General features: G+C 41.1%; 1 protein-coding gene across 5 annotated transcripts in view; it reads right to left on the bottom strand.

The window, feature by feature from the left end:
- robo3 (roundabout, axon guidance receptor, homolog 3 (Drosophila)) overlaps positions 1–14,340 on the bottom strand; it is a 564,581-nt gene that overhangs the window by 106,267 nt on the left and 443,974 nt on the right. The window lies entirely within an intron of this gene.

The raw sequence follows: 14,340 nt of genomic DNA, 5'->3' as shown, positions 1-14,340 counted from the left end.
TAACGTAATAAGTATTATTATGAAATATTAGTGTTTATTTAAAACTCAACTTCTGCTGTAGCAAAGGCTAAAACTGAGGTACATCTTACAATTAAAGTTTCAAAAAATCCAAAACAGTGATAGAAAACACAGAATACTGTACAACTGACCATTTAACTCAGCCCTTTATGTTAGCCATTTTTGAGAAAAAGAGCTAGCGAGGAACCTTTGATGCACAGGTCTTTGAACATAGGACAACATTCCACTGCACTTCACAGAAGTATTGTCAAACAAAATGCAACAACATTCAACATCACAAAGATATACAAGTGCCTTGAGATCTTAGCGAATGAGTTTATGAAGCTGTTGAAAAAGACTTAAGGCTGTACCAAATTCACCATGGAGTGGTTGTAGGGGGTAGCAGGGATGAGAGCAAGAGTAACAAAATGTCATTCTCAGAAATCATACCAGAGAGATTTGCACATTTATGAATAGGTCACTCATAATGGAGCAGTAACAAGATATTCTCACATTTTCATTAAGAAAAATTCTTCAGGAGGATTTTTTGTTCTTTTATGGGTGTCACTGGCCACTCAGCATTTATTGACCATTTCCAATTGCCTAGACAGCAATTAAGAATCAGCCATATTTACCATGGGACTGGAGTCAAATGTAGGCCAGATCCAGTATTTCCAAACTTTCTTCCCTAAAGGACATTAGTGAACTGGTTGCGTTTTTTTAAATGTCAAATGACAGCAGTAATATGATCTTTAGACGAGCTCTTTACTTTTTTGATTTAATTCAAATTTCACCATCTTCACCATGGTGGGATTCAAACATATGTAGGCAAAACATTAGTCAGGTGCTGCTAGCTCAGAGACATTACCACTATGCTAGCACCTCCTCCTTGTGATATTAGGGCATGTAGCTAAGAGATTGGTCTGAGAGGTAAGAAGAGAATGGTGGGGAAATGACAAATTGAGGAACAGGATCCAGAGCAGATGGCCTGTTGGCAACTGTAGGTTTGGCCACTAATAGTGGAGCTGAAAATGTGTTGCTGGAAAAGCGCAGCAGGTCAGGCAGCATCCAGGGAACAGGAGAATCGACGTTTCGGGCATAAGCCCTTCTTCAGGAATGGAGCAATAGTGGAGCAAATAGTGACACAAATAAAAGGTCAGAGTCAGAGGAGTGCAGGGATTTCAGAGCATAGATGAGGGCTGTCATCTGCTTCAACCAAAAGGGACAGATTTAAAAATTTGGGGGAAGAGGTGAGGAAAGATAGATGTAAAGTCTGAAGTTATTACACTTTTTCTGTTAAATACAAAAATAATTCTACAAGCCATTATTTTTAAAAATCAAGTACACAGCACACTAACATTGTCTACTTTGTGTTGATGCACTTTCACTTCTGCACCTTGTCACTAGATTCTAGGATCTTGATTTGGGTTACAGACATTCTATACTTAGAATATAAGGCGGGAGTCATTCCTTGCAAATATACCAGACCCTGCTAGATTTGCAGCAAGACTGAGGGTGCAAACGGCCCATGACTGAACCCCTTGTTCCATTTACTCTACCAAAACAGTGGCTTTTTAAAGGAATGAGGTGCCTCCAGTATCTGAACCTCAATGTACAGCAGTTCAGGTTGGGATGAATAAAATGCACATTACTGCAACTGGAAAGGGCTGTGTAATTTATTAACTTTAATAGTTTATTATCTGCAAAGTGACTGTCACTGTGGATTTTCGTGACAAAATATCACAAAGGATTTCTTGTATTAATGCATCTGCCTTATGATCTCAATAACCAGCTTCTAAAGCTGACTTCTGTTTTAAAAAAAAGATTGAGGCTGTATCATATTCAATGTGACTGGGTGGAAAGCATGAAAGCAATGTTAACAGAATGTCACTCTCAGAAATCATAGTTGAGAGCTTCTGTACTCATAAATTCATCAGCAGGTCAGTCATTACAGTGCAAAAGAAGACATTCTCACAATTCCATTAAGAGAAATTACATAAGCACATTGGAAAGCTAGTTCCATGTTATTTTAAGACTGTTTGACCTCTTACTGCTTTGCAATTTTGAATATTCTCAGGAAGAATCAAAGTACTTGCTTGAGGAGTAGGAGAGGGCAAGAAATCATATCAAATATAAGAAAATTATGAACAAATAGATGTAGTATCGAACTCAAGAACAGGAATGAGCAATTCTGATTCTCAGGCCCGTTATACTATTCAATTAGATCAATGCAGTTTTACACGTCAACTATAATTACCCACCTTTGTTCCATAACCCACAATACTTTTATCAGTTAATTATCTATCAATTCCAGCTACAATGGACTAACAGTCCATAGCTTTCTGAGAGACAGTGTTTTGGATTTCCATCATTCTTGATGCAGGGAAGTGCTTCCGATCATCAGTACTCAAAAATTTGTCTTCTGGAGTTTCACCCCTCAGGGAATAGGAAGAGGTTATTTCTAGAAACCAGTGCACTGCTGAAGGTGCAGTGTTCTGGATGAGGAGTTCAGTTGAGCTGCTATCTACCCTCCTACATGTGTGTAAAATGATTATATATGTGCTCAATGGTGTTGTTCTGGCTTGGTTAGCTCAGTTGGTTAGATGGCTGGTTTCAGAATATCACCAGCAGTGCAGGTTCAAGTCCCAAACCAGCTGAGGTTGCCATGAAAGTCCTGCCTTCTCAACCTGGCCCCTCACCTGAGGCATGCTGACCTCAGGCTAAACTCCCCACCAGTGGTCTCTCTCTAATGAGTGAGCAGCTCTGGGCATATGACTAGATTTCCTGTCTTGGCCATTTATTTTTCAACCACCTCAACCAAAAGTATTATCCAGTCATTCATTTCATTTCTTATTCTGGGATCTTGCGTGTGCAACAATGTTGGTGCGTTCTGAAAGATGCAACAGCTACTGCTCTTTAAAAGTACTTAAAATAAAACATAAGACCATAAGACCATAAGACATAAGAGCGGAAGTAAGACCATTCGGCCCATCGAGTCCACTCCGCCATTCAATCATGGCTGATCGGCATTTCAACTCCACTTACCCGCGTTCTCCCCGTGCCCTTAATTCCTTGTGACATCAAGAATTTATCATTTTCTTCCTTGAAGACATTTAGCGTCCCAGCCTCCACTGCACTCTGTGGCAATGAATTCCACAGGCCCACCACTCTCTGGCTGAAGAAATGTCTCCGCATTTCTGTTCTGAATTTACCCCCTCTAATTCTAAGGCTGTGTCCACGGGTCCTAGTCTCCTCGCCTAACGGAAACAATTTCCTAGCGTCCACCCTCTCCAAGCCATGTACTATCTTGTAAGTTTCTATTAGATCTCCTCTTAATCTTCTAAACTCCAATGAATACAATCTCAGGATCCTCAGCCGTTCCTCATATGTTAGACCTACCATTCCAGGGATCATCTGTGTGAATCTCGGCTGGACACGCTCCAGTGCCAGTATGTCCTTCCTGAGGTGTGGGGACCAAAACTGGACACAGTACTCCAAATGGGGCCTAACCAGAGCTTTATAAAGTCTCAGTAGCACAACAGTGCTTTTATATTCCAACCCTCTTGAGATAATTGACAACATTGCATTCGCTTTCTTAATCACAGATTCAACCTGCATGTTTACCTTTAGAGAATCCTCAACTAGCACTCCCAGATCCCTCTGTACTTTGGCTTTACAAATTTTCTCACCGTTTAGAAAGTAGTCCATGCTTGTATTCTTTTTTCCAAAGTGCAAGACCTCGCATTTGCTCACATTGAATTCCATCAGCCATTTCCTGGACCACTCCTCCAAACTGTCTAGATCCTTCTGCAGCCTCCTCACTTCCTCAGTACTACCTGCCTGTCCACCTAACTTTGTATCATCGGCAAACTTCACTAGAATGCCCCCAGTCCCTTCATCCAGATCATTAATATATAATGTGAACAGCTGCGGCCCCAACACTGAACCCTGCGGGACTCGCTTGTCACCGGCTGCCATTCCGAAAAAGAACCTTTTATCCCAACTCTCTGCCTTCTGTCAGACAGCCAATCCTCAATCCACACCAGTAGCTCACCTCGAACACCATGGGCCCTCACCTTGCTCAGCAGCCTCCTGTATGGCACCTTATCAAAGGCCTTCTGGAAGTCTAGGTAGATAACATCCACTGGGTTTCCCTGGTCTAACCTACTTGTCAGCTCTTCAAAGAACTCCAACAGGTTTGTCAGGCACGAACTCCCCTTACTAAATCCATTTTGACTTGTTCTAATCCGACCCTGCTCTTCCAAGAATTTAGAAACCTCATCCTTAATGATGGATTCTAGAATTTTACCAACAACCGAGGTTAGGCTAATTGGCCCATAATTTTCTATCTTCTGCCTTGATCCTTTCTTGAACAAGGGGGTTATAACAGCGATCTTCCTGGACTTTCCCTGACTCCAGTGACTTTTGAAAGATCTCAACCAATGCCTCTGCTATTTCCTCAGCCACCTCCCTCAGAACTCTAGGATGTAGCCCATTGGGGCCAGGAGATTTATCAATTTTAAGACCTTTTAGCTTTTCTAGCACTTTCTCTTTTGTAATGGCAACCATACTCAACTCAGCCCCCGACTCCCTTTAATTGTTGGGATATTACTCATGTCTTCCACTGTGAAGACTGACGCAAAGTACTTATTAAGTTCTCCTGCTATTTCCTTATCTCCCATCACTAGGCTTCCAGCATCAGTTTGAAGTGGCCCAATGTCTACTCTTGCCTGTCATTTGTTTCTTATGTATTGAAAGAAACTTTTACTATCATTTCTAATATTACTGGCTAGCCTACCTTCATATTTGATCCTCTCCTTCCTTATTTCTCTCTTTGTTATCCTCTGTTTGTTTTTGCAGCCTTCCCAATCTTCTGATTTCCCAGTGCTCTTGGCCACTTTATAGGATCTCTCTTTTTCTTTGATAGATTTCCTGACTTCCTTTGTCAGCCATGGCTGTCTAATCCCTCCCCGGATAATCTTTCTCTTCTTGGGGATGAACCTGTGTACAGTGTCCTCAATTTCACCCACAAACTCCTGCCATTTTTGCTCTACTGTCTTCCCTGCTAGGCTCTGCTTCCAGTCTATTTTCGTCAGTTCCTCTCTCATGCCCTCATAATTACCTTTATTTAACTGTAACACCATTACATCCGATTTTGCAGAACTGCAGATGATGGAAATGTAAGTCAAAAAGAGAAATTGCTGGAGAAACTCAGCAGGTCTAGGGGCATCTGTAAATAAAAAAGCAGACGCAATTCTGATGAAGGGTTATTGGACCAGAAATATTGACTCTGCTTTCTCACCTGTTGTGTTTCTCCAGCAGTTTCTCTCTTTACTTCAAAAATATTTCCTTGGTTGTGGAGCAATATCCTGAGACTGCAAAAGAAGCTATATAAATAAAAGTTCTTTCTATCAATGTGAGATGTGCTGCAGCATTTCTGGAAGACCGATATATATGTTTTTAGGAGAAAATGAGGACTGCAGAGTCTGTCGATGTTTGGTATTAAAAGGGGTACTTCCCCAAAAAGAAAAATCAGTAGAAACTGGTGTAAAACTGTAAGTGTGTCCACTTGCACTATAAACAGAGTAACTGGGTTGTGGTGGAGGTAACCAGTAAATGTAACTAGAATTAACAAAGGCTGAAATATATTTGCAGGCCTCAATTATGACTGTTTTTGAAATACCAGCGACAGGTAACATGTGAATTGATGACTGACTGCATGGCTGGAGGTAATGTGTCAGATCAGTCTTCATGATGTGTGCCATTTGTTGTCACACTGACTAGGCAGATGCAGGTCAATCTGATGGCTGTGCAGAGCAGCCACCCTCACTTAGTTAGACAGTCATTCTCAGGGACCCACACTTAGCCTCACTCACTCAGCCACTCACCTTCGTTTATTAAGCACCAACTACTCAGATTTCTTCAACAATAGCTCTCCATCCCTCAAACTTCTCACCTTGAAAGAGAAGTGGGGGTGGCGGAGCGGCTGTATAGCAACACCATTTTCTCCAGGTTCGTCCTTAAATCACACTGCTGAACTAACCTGGAAAAATATTTCTGGGCCATCATTACTGGGTTAAGATACTGGAAGTTCCTATTTACAATGGGACGACCATCACCTCAAAGTCTGCAATGATTCAAGAATGTAGCCCACCAACTTTCTGAGAGCAACTGGATATAGGCAATAAATGCTAGTTGTGCCAACAACTCCTTATATTGTGAATGATATTAAAGAAAAATCAATTCATAATCTTAATCATGAGCTGTCTTGTCAATGAACTGCTATATAATTTTGCACTACCTAGCAAAGATTGATTAATATACAGCAAGTCTTGTGTAAACACTGTGAAAAGGTACTGTGCTGAGAACACAATGACTGATTCTTATCTAAACAAGTGGCCATTTAAAATGCTAACGTGGATTGATTATGGAATCGAAGGGGACTATTGGATAAGCAGTAATTTTGATAACTGACTGCCAATTATCAACCATTACATTTAATTCGAATAAAAACAAAATACTAAAAATGCTGGAAATCTGAAACAAGTACAGAGAATTCGGAAGTAACTCAATAGGTCTAGCAGCATCTGTGGAGAGGGAAATAGAGTTAACATTTTGAGTCAAATATGACTCTTCAGTTCTGAAAAAAAGGCCATATTAGACTCAAAATGTTAACTCTCTGCTTTTCACTCCACAAATGCTGCTAGACTTGCTGAGTTTTTTCCAGCATTCTCTGTGTTTATCACAGATTATTCACTTGGAACAAGTTTTGGAAGAAAGACTTCAATTCAGTTTTAAACCATCCTGGATCTTGGACTTGACTGAAATCTGTGGACTTGAGCAAATTATTCCTTGTTGTTCCTCTGATAGGCAGCTCAGTCACTAGAAGCTTCTGACCTTAAGTTTATCTAAAACTTCAGAGAGTTAACTCACAGCTGCCAAATAAATTGCTTTAATTGAGTACTCCCATTCTGTCCTCTCCTCAGCCTCCTACTCTCTGCTAAGTAGAGCAGCTCATTATCACTTAATGAGATATTTTACAAACTTCCAGATCAAGACTTAGGTCAATATCTTCAGATCATAATCACTTCTGCCATTTATCTGGACAACAACCAAAGGCCACAATCCTGTCATGTCCATTCACACCTCCTGCAGACCCACCTTTCATCTCTTGACTTTTCTCATTATCACCTCTTTTATGCCTTGATTGTACCATTCTCTTGTGGTATTTAATTTCTCCTGCCTTCTAGCTCTTTACAGATCTCCCCTTCGGTTCTTCCCCTCTCTCAATCCCTGCACTCAAATGAAACTGTTTCAGCTCCAACTTTTAGCAGTTCTGATTCAAGGTAATCACCCTGAAAGATCAAGACTGTTCCTCACTTTATTCTCTATTTTTCTAATTCATTAATATGATTTTGCACTTCTGAAGGTCTGTAATGCTTGACTTTTTATTTCTTAGTTTGCTATTTTTTTCCCAATAATTTGTGCTCAAGAATCTGTACCTAGATCCCTTTGTACCTAAGATGGCACCATAAATGGTGACTTGTAAATTTTGTTTTGTACTTGTGTGTGTACAAGTGACAATAAAGCTCACCGATTCATTCACTAAATTCACTTCTCAGATGCTGCCTGTCCTGCTGAGTGTTTCCAGCGCATACTGTTTTTATTGCTGGCTTCCAGTAATTTAGAACTGTTTTGATGCAGGTTTTAGCTCTCGCAGTGTATTTCACCTGATGTAGCAATGCTTATGTTATCTATTGTAACGTAAGAAACTACTAAGTGGGTAATGCGGTATTGAAAGATCCAATAAATATTTGTTACAACACACTAATACATGCAAATGTTACATTGACAGGCATTCTGAATCTGAGCTAACATTAAACTACTTGGTTACAACAAGACAGCACATTGGAACATGGAAAGAGTAAGCTATTCAATGGTTTGAGTCATTCAATATAATTACGGCTGATCATCCAATTCAGTATCTTATTTCTGCTTCTATCATTGCGTGCTTCAAGCGACCTGTTTTAAGATAGTCTGAAATCTCAAGGCACATGCTATGATGCAGTGAATGATAAGAATAGCATGTTTCTTAAAGATATATCAGATTAGATTAGATTCCCTACAGTGTGGAAACAGGCCCTTCAGCTCAACAAGTCCACACCGACCCTCCGAAGAGCAGCCCACCCAGACCCATTCCCCTACATTTACCCTTGACTAATACACCTAACACTATGGGCAATTTAGCATGGCCAATTCACCTAACCTGCTGTGGGATGTGCAAACTCCAAACAGACAGTTGCCCAAGGTGGGAATTGAACCCAGGTCCCTAGCGCTGTGAGGCAGCAGTGCTAACCACTGAGCCACCGTCCTGCCCCAAATATACACAGTGGCTCAGTGGTTAGCACTGCTGCCTCACAGTGGCAGGGTCCCAGGTTCAATTCCAGCCATGGGTGACTGTGTGGAGTTTGCACATTCTCCCGGTGTCTTGAGTGGGTTTCCTCCCACATTCCAAAGACGTGCAGGTCAGGTGAGTTGGCCATGCTAAATTGTCCATAGCATGAGGTGTATTAGTTAGAGGGGGGGTGGGTTACACATTGGAGACTTGGTGTGGACTTGTTGGGCCGAAGGGCCTGTTTCCACACTCTAGGGAATCTAGTCCAATCTAATATACTGACATGCTAAGTGTGAGACACCAGTTTGACTTGGTGCCAGCCATTCAGCAAGTGAGAAATAACCATTTCATTTCCAAACCTCAACATGTGTTGGGGAATTGTTCAGAAAGAGTCATTTTTATCACTGCAAAGAAGAAGAAAATGAATAAGATTGCTGTAAATGCACCGGTTGTGCAGATTACTGTAAATAATTTTCAGGTTTGTGGTTTGGATTCCAGTGTAATAGTTTAAGCATTTAACTCAGCCAGTGAAAACAAGAATCACATGACACATTCCAAATGGAACAACATATAATGGTGAGGACTGCCTCATTCATCAAGATATTGGGCAAGTACAGATTGACTCCATATCACAGGGGACACACGATGTATGGGAGTGATCATCATTAAGGAATTCAAGTGGAATATTAAAGATAAAACCTGCTGGAATGGCATCGTCGCCAAAAGGTGGATGAGTAAAATATAAAAGGTAATACTAGATCTTACAATTAGCAAAGACCATCATATCACACACTCTCAATGCATTTATTTGTGTTATTTTACATAGATATTATACTATAGTTAAACCTTCCATAGAAATAGCAAAATCAGAAGTCACATTACATCAGGTTACAGATCATTAGATTTATCTGAAATCACATGCTTTCAGAGCACTGCTCCTTGGTCAGGTGATAAAGAAGCAGCACTCCGAAAGCTTGCGATTTCAAATAAACCTGTTGGACTATAACTTGGCATTGTGTGACTTCTGACTTTGTCCACCCCAATCCAACACTGGCATCTCCACCTCCACTTCAGAGAAATAGCACTCACAGCCAAGGTAGATTAATTCCTCACACATGAACTGCCACAATCAGAAGATCAGTATATGAAACAATTATAAAACACCTCGAGAATGATAGGTACATGAAGTACACAATTGAGAAGACAAGCTTACATAGTGATGATTTTTTCTGAATGTACTGTGATTCAAATTAATTTGTTTGTTATGCCACATCGCAAGGCGGTTACAGATGAGGAAATCCTTTCAGACTATTTCAGTTTATTCACCCAGAAGGATCTTTAATTCACCCCATTGCAGATTCTTTCTCATAAATTTAAGCAGAACATGATCAAGTATTAATAACAAGGTGCCTGTCAAGTGTAAGAAAAGCACACATTGGTGTGTTGTATGGATTTTGTGCTCAAATTTATGGAGAGTAAGTAGAACCCAGAGGTGAATCTGATTTGGCTGACACTTGGATTAACACCAGAAATAAATAACCTGTGATTGAGATGTCTGGTCTATGGACTAGTCCAGGAGTTCTGCTCCTCTCATAATGAATAAGCCTATATCAGCCCAATGTTAGAAAATTGGAACAGTTTGGAACATCATAACCAAGTTGTGAAGTGGGGGTTCGTGGAGCCGGTGGATGAATCTGTCAACATCGTAAAGAAGGTGAGGCAGGGTGTTGTCAGGGAATTGTGTGCTGGACAACATTCCAACAGGAGTTTGTTCGGAATGAAGGCCTCAAATAAAGAGCAATACAGCACAGGAACAGGCCCTTCGACCCTCCAAGCCTGTGCTGACAAATGTTACCCGTCCATTCTAGAACCGTCTTCACTTACAGGATCCCGTGTTGCTCTATTCCCTTTCTATTCATGTAGTTGTTTAGGTGCTTCTTGAATGCTGCTATTGTGTAATGTAGGAAAATCCAGAGCTGCTGGTCACTCTGATCAGAACATGTTGCAATGCAAGGTATGTGATATACAGAGGAACCTCAATTATCTGGCATTCGATTATCCAAATATCGGATTATCCGGCAAGATCGCAAGGTCCCGATGCTTGGCTAAATGATATTATTCAGCATTCAATTATCCGGAATTCGATTAACTGAACAAAATACTCCTTGTCCATTTCTTTCGGATAATCGAGGTTCCTTTGTATAAGCATTTTAAAGTTTGTATTTTGAACTAGTGGCACATGGCTTTTGTTATATGTCTAAGAAGGGGTTTCATGATTTCCTTGTAAGGATTTTCAATCTATGGCTTATTAAAGACAAGTGGGAGAGGTATTGTTTTTGAGAGATATTGGAAATTTCTTTACATTGGGAGAGGTTTTATGGGTGAACAAAGTAAACAATGCATAGGGTTTCAATTGGAAGAATCCTAAATCATTGGGTTTGTTGTTTGGCTTAAGAAAGCACCAATAATGAGGCAAGTCTTTTTGGTTTTGGGTTTTCAGAAGTCCTGGTTGACGTTAGATGTGCAAACAGTTTCTCTTAAAAAAAAGGGAGATAATTTAGACCTGCTACGGAATAAGTTACCTCAGTATAAGGATTTTAGTTTTAAATTTCCAGACCATAAGTACTTGGTTAAAATCCTAAAGGAATAACTTGCAACTGAGAAAGTCTAAGCTCAACTGTATGAAGAATCAAGAAAGGCACATGGATAGGCACATGGAAAGGCACATGGAAAGGCACATGGAAGTTAGTTCAACGAAGGGTATATGGGTTAGTCTGATCTTAGCGTAGATTAAAAGGCTGGCACAACATCAAGGTCTGAAAGGCCTGGACTGTGCTGTACTGTTCTATGAAAGATAATCAGATTCAGAAACTGAAAATTTCAGCATCGGTTAATTAAGCCCTACAGATATGATAGATAATGAAATTCTGTCTAGTGTGAGTACTGTAATAGGATACTTCAATATTGATAGGGACTCCCTTAGTGGGGTAGAATTTGTTAGGTGCATCAAGCAGGGTTTCTTGAAATGATATATAGCTATTCTAACTAAGGAAGGGAATGTCCCAGACACTGTTCTGGGGAATACATCTGGCCAGGTGATTTCAGCTTCAGTGGGGGAGCATTTTCAAAACAGTGAATATAATTCTGTAAGTTTTAAGATAGTTATGGATAAGTATAAGACTGGTCCTTGGGTGAAAGTGCTAAACTGGGGAAAGGCTAATTATCATAGTATTAGGCAGGAACTGGAGAAATTAGATTAGGGGCAGCTGTTTGAGGGTAAATTCACATCTGACACGTGGGAGCCTTTTAAATGGTAGTTGATCATAATTCAGGACTAGCATGTTTCTGTGAGGATCAAAGATAAGGACAGCAAGATTCAGGAATCCTGAATGACAAGAGATATTGAAAGTTCATTCAAAAATAAAGAAGAAACATATGTAAATTGATATCCAACGAGGCCCTTGAGGAATATAAAGGAAGCATGAAAGAACTTAAACAAGGAATAATGAGGGCTAAAAGGGGCCATGAAACGGTCCTTAAGGAAAGCTCAAGGCATTGTATACACATATTAGGAGCAATAGTGTTGCTAGGGAAAGGAAAGGTCCACTCAAACACAAAGGAGGGAATAAATGCATGCAGTCAAAGGAAGTGAGTGAAGTACTTAAGAAGGATTTTGCATTAGTATTCACCAAGGAGAAGACATGGATGATGGTAAGTTTAGGGAGGGGGCATGTTGATATTCTATGGCATGTCAATATTAAGGAGGTGGTATTGGGTGTCATGAAAAACATTAAGATAGATAATATTGAAGTAAGATTCCTTCAGTCTGTTTCTGTGCTGTAGTTCTATATGACTCTATCAGAATGGGAAACTACATATTAATGAAGTGAGATTGGGTCCACCAAGCAGATAGAAACTAGATATCAACAATTCATGGCATGACAGTCACCTGGCAATTCCAGCTCACTGCTTGATCCTCTGGACTTCCATCTTGGGCCCCTGGCACTATCATCTCAGGGCAAGCCCCAAGGACCTTGGCATCTGACATGCACTAGCTAAATTGCATCATCTTCATGCACATCTGTGACCTATGTCAGTATGGCTGTGGACTTCAGTGCTGCACTTTGTAGCACTCATCTCTCACTTTGCACACAGGGACAAGAAGCCAACTCATGGACTGGACCAACCTGCACCTCAGGGGTGCTCAGTTGTTCTCTTCATGATAAGGTGAATGACAAAGGTCTTTTCTCTAGAGTGGACAAGTATGAGGCATATATTTAAGTTGAGAGTAGAAGGATTTAAAAAGGACATGGTGGGCAGGGGCAACCTTTTTACACAGAGAGTGGTTCATATGTATAATGAACTGCCAGAGAAATTGGTGGATGCAGGTACAGTTTTAACATTTAAAAGACATTTGGATAAGTTCATGTATAGAGTCATAGAGATGTACAGCACGGAAACGGACCCCTCGGTCCAATCCGTCCATGCCGACCAGATATCCCAATCTAATCGAGTCCCACCTGCCAACATACAGCCCCTATCCCTCCAAACCCTTCCTATTCATATACCCATCCAAATGCCTCTGAAATATTACAATTGTACCAGCCTCCACCACTTCCTCTGGCAGCTCATTCCATACACGTACCACCCTCTGTGTGAAAAATCTGCCCCTTAGGTCTCTTTTTACTTTCCCCGCCTCACCCTAAACCTATGCCCTCTAGTTCTGGACTCCCTCACCCCAGGGAAAAGACTTTGTCTATTTATCCTATTCATGGCCCTCATAATTTTGTAAACTTCTATAAGGTCACCCCACTGCTGCCTTTTTTAGTGGGCGGCACAGTGGCTCAGTGGTTAGCACTGCTGCTTCACAGTGCCAGGATCCCAGGTTCAATTCCAGCCTTGAACAACTGTCTGTGTGGAGTTTGCACATTCTCCCAGTGTCTGCATGGGTTTCCTCCGGGTACTCCGGTTTCCTCCCCCATACCAAAGGTGTACAGGTCAGTTGAATTGGCCTTGGCAATGCACCATAGTTGTTAGGTGCATTAGTCAGAGAGGGGTGGGTCACTCTTCGGAGGGTTGGTGTGGACTTGTTGGGCCGAAGGGCCTGTTTCCACATTATAGGGAATCTGATCTCTAGGGAATCTAATCTAAAACACAGCCCCAGCCTGTTCAACCTCTCCCTATAACTCAAATCCTCCAACCCTGGCAACATCCTTGTAAATCTTTTCTGAACCCTTTCAAGTTTCACAACATCTTTCCAATAGGAAGGAGACCAGAATTGCACACAATATTCCAACAGTGGCCTAACCAATGACCTGTACAGCCGTAACATGACCTCCCAACTCCTGTACTCAGTATTCTGACCGATAAAGGAAAGCATACCCAATGCGTTCTTCACTATCCACTCTACCTGTGACTCCACTTTCAAGGAGCTATGAACCTGTCCTCCAAGGTCTCTTTGCTCAGCAACATTCCCTAGGATCTTACCGTTAAGTGTATAAGTCCTGCTAAGATTTGTGGAAAGGTTTGGAGGGATATTGGACAAGGACAGTTAGTTGGGAGTGTTTTTGTTTGGGAACATGGTCAGTGTGGACTGATTGAACAGAAGGGTCTGTTTGCATGCTGTATGACTCCATAACTAGGAGCCAATTCAGCCCCTTCAGCCTGATCCACCATTTGATATGATCATGGCTGATCTCATTGCATCCTCATGATCTCACCTCCAATTTCTAGTCCACACTCTCAATCCTTGAACCTTTACGAATTAAACATCCGTCTAATTCCTCAATATCCCTGCATCCAGCACATTCTGGGCTAGTGAAACATCTCAAACTTTTCCCAGGTGTTAAAACGTCACAGACCTGCAAATTTAATTGTCTCTCGAGACATGCTCTGCCCTGATCTACTATGTTTGTTTCTCCAGCAATTTCCATTTTTATATCAGAGAA

This window comes from Chiloscyllium plagiosum, unplaced genomic scaffold, assembly GCF_037043375.1.
Source record: "Chiloscyllium plagiosum isolate Xiang-an unplaced genomic scaffold, Cpla_swu_hap1 HiC_scaffold_29, whole genome shotgun sequence".
Taxonomy (NCBI): domain Eukaryota; kingdom Metazoa; phylum Chordata; class Chondrichthyes; order Orectolobiformes; family Hemiscylliidae; genus Chiloscyllium; species Chiloscyllium plagiosum.
The sequence above is the reverse complement of the archived record's forward strand: the minus strand, read 5'-3'. Positions and strand labels throughout refer to the sequence as shown.